We start from the raw sequence: 6,642 nt of genomic DNA, 5'->3' as shown, positions 1-6,642 counted from the left end.
AACAGAGTAACACATAGAATAAGGTAGCAATTCTTCTTTGTAGGTGCTCCCATATCCCTACCATTACACGTCCCGCAAGTCAACTGTCATCATCTGTTCAAATACCTGTCCTCGTCACAAGATGGCGAGCAACTTAAGGGCAGGGGCAAGGCTTATTCATCTATATAGCCCCAAAGTCTAGCTTAGCAAATTTTAAGCATTCGGTACTTATCTTCTGAATCAATAAACCAGTAGAAGAATTTGACAGTTTTCAAGGGTGGTAATTTATTGTTACCCTCTCTCCCTACGTTCAAAAGAATTCCCTCTGAAAGTTCCAAACTGTGAAGTGTTCAGGCTCTCCCATGATTTTGAGTACAGTGTTTGATTTGGCTTTGGGGATAACTGTCCCTCTATCCCCACAGCACCAGGGCTGGTCACAGGCTGCCTCTCTGGAGTAGATGCTGTTGGCGCTCTGCCCATGTCATCTTTACTGGGCAGGTGCCTCCAACTCCTGTTGTCTGCTAACAGCACATGGCGGCAGCCCTGTTTGGAGATTTCTCCTCCACTAACAGGAGCCCCTTGCCCACAGATGTAGGGAGATTCTGTCCACCCTCCCTGCCAGGTAGCCTGCTGCTGCCAATGACTAACTGATACAGGCTATATAGCCAGTGCAGCCATAAATAACTAAATAATTTATTAAAAAAAAAAAAGAAACTGAGGACTGGGAAATGGAGTGGCCAAAACTGCAGTTCACCCTTGATTAACGGGGTTTGAACAGCGAGGGTGCAGGTCAACTTACACACAGATTTTTAAAATAAGAAATACTGTGGTACCACATGATCCACTGTTAGTAGAATCTGTGGATGCTGAGCTGTGGACACCAGGGCCTTCTATAAGGTTTATGCAGACTTTTGACCGCGTGGGAGTCGGTGCTTCTAATCTCATCATGGTTCAAAGGTGGCTGTATCAATTTAAATTCCCACCAACAGTGCAAGAGGGTTCCTTTTTCTCTGCACCCTCTCCAGCATTTATTATTTGTAGAGTTTTGATGATGGCCGTTCTGACCAGTGCCGGTTTATGGCAAAGGATCAAAATGAGTTTCTTATGAATGTTTAATAATTCTCGACATTTGACAAAGGAAAAGATTATTAACAAAAAGTAGTCTTAAAAGCATAAGTCTAGAATGCCAGAATGTTCTAATTGCATCACCGACAGAAGTCCAGGTTAACTTATTTGTGGAAAACTAGCTGTTTTCCAGAACACTTGGAATAGAACATTCTTGTAAGATAGGGAAAGAGATGACAGAACTGATTTTCCAAAGACTATATTCAAGTCTAGCAAAACTAAACTGAGTGTACTTTCCCTCTGACAATATCAAGATTTTGTAGTGCTTCAAGTTGGAAATTATGAATATCTGTTAACTTAGCATTAGAGATATGCAGCAAAAAATCTAATAATAGAGATTGTTCATTTATTACAACAGAGAGTTTGGAGTCAATGCATAAGCTGAGTTGACCTGATTTGCATGTTGGTCAGTAGGTTTCCAGAAATGGGTCCTGTGACCACACACAGCATCTTCACCCACAGAAAGGTCCATGTGGGTGGTGCTGGAAATGATATTAAAGACCGTTTATTCTAACTCACCTATGTTATTTTGGAGATGAAGAAACTGAGGAATGGAATTCCCTGGTGGTGCAGTGGTTAAGAATCTGCCTGCCAATGCAGGGGACACGGGTTCGAGCCCTGGTCCGGGAAGATCCCACATACCGCGGAGCAACTAAGCCCGTGTGCCACAACTACTGAGCCTGTGCTCTAGAGCCCACGAGCCACAACTACTGAGCCCACGTGCCACAACTACTGAAGCCTCCACGCCTAGAGCCTGTGCTCTGCAACAAGATAGGCCACCGCAGTGAGAAGCCCACGCTTAGCAACGAAGAGCCAGTGCAGCCATAAATAAATAAATAAATTTATTTAAAAAAAAAAAGGAAACTGAGGATTGGGAAATGGCCTGGCCAAAACTGCAGTTCACCCTTGATTAGCGGGGTTTGAACAGCGAGGGTGCAGGTCAACTTACACACAGATTTTTAAAGTAGTAAATACTGTGGTACCACGTGATCCACTGTTGGTAGGATCTGTGGATGCTGAGCTGCGGACACCAGGGCCTCCTATAAGGTTTACGCAGATTTTTGACCGCGTGGGAGTCAGTGCTTCTAACCTCATCATGGTTCAAAGGTCAACTGGATACATGTAAAAAAACACGTAAGAGCTCCTTTCACCGTGCTCTCAAGCTGGAAAGGCTGCAGCAGCTCTTGCTGTGTCGTCCTGCACTGGTCAGTCTAAGAACGAGCCAGGGTGGACAGCAGTGTAGGAGGGCTGCGAAGGGCATGTTTTCTCCCACCCTCTGCGGTTTAAGGAAACACTTGTCCTTGTATCGTTGTGGCCGAAGAGGTGAGAGGGGAAGGGAATTGTGATTTAATCTGCTAGTAGTGAGGTACCTCCACCTGCACCCCTGTACCCTGGGCTGGTTCAGGATATTCTAGCATCCCCTGTGGCTGACGGGAATCCACAAGGCCCATACCCGGCTGAAAGTAACCTGGAGTAGAGGGAGAGGTTTGGGTATTGGGTCACGAACACCTCTGGGAGAGTGTGTGGATGTTACATTTCTCCCTCCTTTCAGTCTCAGGGGAGCCCATCATGTTTCAGAGGTAAGGAAATGTGGGGGAGGTCCGGCATTTGGGTCTTTAAGGGTCCATGTGCAAGAAGACTGGATATCTTGAGTGGACCCAAATGGACATCCAAACAGACTGAAGACTTGAAGATGTGGGGACAAAAGCCGGGTGGGATTCACGGGACCCTGTGGGCGGACCCTGAGCACAGCACGGGTGCTGGAGCGTCGCTGCACCAGGTCATAGGCCAGCAGGTGCTGCTCGGAGCGGATCACGCGCGGCCCACACCAATGACAAATGATGCTGGAGCGTTCAGAGCACTCGGAGATCGTTCAACGAGCTGAGTCAGGCAAGGGGCTGAAGACGGAGGAAGTTAGAAATGAAGGCCATTGCGATTCTGCGTGCAGACTGAATCCTAAACTGGGGGTTCCCTTGTTTGCCTTTGCTATCGGAGAGCAGCTGATCGAAGTCCATCTATCAGGAGATTTGAGATACTGCAGAGGGCTGTTCAGACAAGCAACACACGTGTCAAAAGGGAGGTAAAAGGAAGGGCAAAGAGTAACCAATAAGTAAATAACCTCCAAGCAAACAAAGAAACAAACAAAACCCCTCACCATCACCGCTGGAGATGGCCTCATTTTTAAAAACAACGAACACAAAAGCCCAAAAACAAAATATACTCTCCCTGTGCCATTGTCTCTCAGGAGTTATAAGCAGCTGAAGGAGGTGGAAAATAGATTGCATTAGTAACAAAACAATCGCCCATGACAGTTTCAGGAGGAATGGAATATTAGTTGAGAAATGATACAGACAGCTGTGAGAAAACACAATGTGTAAAGTCCTATGTTTCTTTCATAAAGTTATTTTTAATACTAGCAGGCAGAGATATTTTTTAAATGACTCTGTGCCCTTCCTAAGCTCTGAAGTCACGTTACTTAAGATTTATGGTTATTGGCAATCGGGACAGTCGCTGTCAACACTGTAGGTATTTGGACAGGTGGAAGGTGGTATCAGAATCTGGAGCATGACACGTCAACGGTACCTTTTCCATGTGTCTACAGGGAGCTGCCCCATCACCAGGTCCATTACTAAGGTCAGATCAAGGGCCCCTCTCTGGGCACGACCCTCCTATCTCTCTGAGTAATTACCCAATGTGTATCCTTTCTGAAGATCTTTGAAGTAAATGCTTAGATGCAGCATGTTGGCATTATGACTGTATTTTGACGGAGGGAAAGGAGCTGTAGAATTTCGGCGTTCCATCACTGAAACAGGTACTAAGGTCAAGGTGCCAAATGTATAGCTGACCTCTGTTTGCTAGACGAGCAGCAGTTCTAAATCCCTCTTCCTCTCTTACTTGTGCGCCACGATGGTGGTGTCACACATTGCCATGCATATTTCTGGATTTCGATGAATCCCTACAGAATGTTGCAGAGAAGTAAGGCAAATAACATTACATTTTTATGGCATTCATAAAATATATAGTATAAGCATGTAAATAATGAATCAGCCTTTTCGAGATCTCAAAACTTGTCCTTTTACAAAGAAAATATTGCTCATGTAATTTTTTTTTTTTTTTTTTTTGGTGGTACGCGGGCCTCTCGCTGCCGCGGCCTCTCCCGCTGCGGAGCACAGGCTCCGGACGCGCAGGCTCAGCGGCCATGGCTCACGGGTCCAGCCGCTCCGCGGCATGTGGGATCCTCCCGGACAAGGGCACGAACCCGTGTCCCCTGCATCGGCAGGCGGACTCTCAACCACTGCGCCACCAGGGAAGCCCTGCTCATCTAATTTTGAAAAAAAAATGATTGAATTTCTGAAAAGAGGCTTCATGTTTCCAGAGTGTCACTCCATAAGGAATTTTAACAAACTAGAAAGTATGTGCTATTAAAGAATAAGAACAAAAAAAAGTTATTTCATGCAAAAATTACAGGAGGATTTATTAATTTTCAAAATACTCTTATTATAATATTATTTATTTGTCTACCTTTGATTGTGAAGTAACAGTTGGCATGTGACTGACCAGCATGTTCATAGCATCCTTCTCACTCATGCGCCCTGAAGGTACGGACGTACCTACGTTTCTTTACCTACAGTCACACTCCCCTTTAGGTCAACAGAAAAATCAAATACAATCAACTATAAAATTGCAACTCAGAAGCACTACAAAAATGCATAATCTCTAAATATATTTTTATATTGGAATTAAATGTTTTGTTGTTTTTATTATAAAACACAGTACATGTTTATTGCATAATCTAAAGACAAAGTATATAATGAAGAAAGATGACTTCGCCCCTACATAAGCACAGCCTACAAATAAAACACGATGAACAGTTAGGAGATATATATACTTTAACTCTATCTATCTATCGATCGATCTATTGATCTATCATCTATCTATCATCTATCTATCATCTATCTATCTATCTATCTATCTATCTATCTATCTATCTATCATGTCTAAATCTTCTTTTTTTCAATGGGATCATACTGTAACCTGCTTTTAAAACTTAGCAACACAGCATGGCTAGTCTCCATGTCAATACATACAGAGCTACCACATCCTTTTCATCACCAGTAAGTGGAGTAGTTGGAGAGGAGGCCACCGAGGCAGGCAGGGGTCAGTTAGCGCAGGGCCTGGTAGTACATCTGGATTTTATTCTAAGAGCAATGAGAGCCATTGGAGGAATTTAGTAAGAGACACAAGATCAAATCTACATTCCTAAAGCCCATGGTGGCTGCAGTGTGAAGAATGGGTGGACAGAGGATGAGAACAAATTTAGGGAATGAACAGGGCTCCGGTTGTTTCCACAACGAGGATGATGGTGCCTTAGACCCGGTGTTACCAATCTGCTGATTTGAAAGGCAAAAATACCTGTCATTTGACTTTGAATTTCTCGAAGGCTTCAAGCGTTGTTTGGGTTATTTTTTTGGAAAGTAAATTGTTTATACATTTTGCTTGTTTTGTTTTGTTTTTTCTATTCTGGTGTTTATTTTTTCCCTTCTTTAGTTTACAGAGCGTTATATTTATTAAGGAGTTTAACTCTTTGTCATCTAGATGACATTTTCTCCTCTGTCATTTGTCTATTCAATTTGTTTATAATATCTGTTATGAAAATTTTTTTCATTGTATTTATTTCTCTAACTTTTGAAATGAGAAGTACATTCACATAATTCAAAAATTAAAAATAAATAAAACAAAGTTGTGCAGTGAAAAATCTTTTTCCCACCCCTGTGCACCCCCATTCAGTGCCTTTACTGCCCAACTGTGACAGATACTACTATTATTAGTGACTTATGTATTTTTCCAGAGTTTATTTTTGTGTATAGAAACAAATACATATATAGATAATATAGATGTCGACTTTTCCTTCTTTTATACACAGAAGGTATAAAATGATACACATCATTCTGTACCTTTTTAAAAAAAAATAATAGTACATTTTGGAGTTCTTTCCATATCAGTACATAGAGACCTTAAAGCTGTAGAGTGTCTTGATAAGAAGAGCTTTCCATCTTTTAAAATTATAAACATAATTTCTCATATTTCTTACATTTTGATAGTTTTAATTTTTACATTTATATATTTAACATCTGGAAATTATTATCACGAGGATTGAATTTAACATTCTTTCTTTCTCAAAAGGAGATCCAATTGTCCCAACACTGCTTATTGAATAATCCATCCTTTTCCCACTGATTTGAAATGCCATCTTTACCCTACGATAAATTCTTATAAATGACTGTGTCTGTTTCCAAAATCTCTATTCTATTTCACTGATTGATTTGTCCGGGCCAGAACAGCACTGCACTGCTCTAATTTCTCCAATACTGCAATGTATTTTGTTAACTTGTGAGGCAAATATCCTCTCGTCTTAATTCTTTTCTAAAATTTTCTCATTCTTTTCTTTTCTTTTCTTTTATAGGTGAACTTTATAACTAATCAGTCCAGTTCAAATAATCTTGTTAAATATTGATTGGAGTTGTATTAAATTTATAG

This window comes from Leucopleurus acutus (genome assembly GCF_964270905.1).
Source record: "Leucopleurus acutus genome assembly, chromosome: 10".
NCBI lineage: Eukaryota > Metazoa > Chordata > Mammalia > Artiodactyla > Delphinidae > Leucopleurus > Leucopleurus acutus.
The sequence above is the reverse complement of the archived record's forward strand: the minus strand, read 5'-3'. Positions refer to the sequence as shown.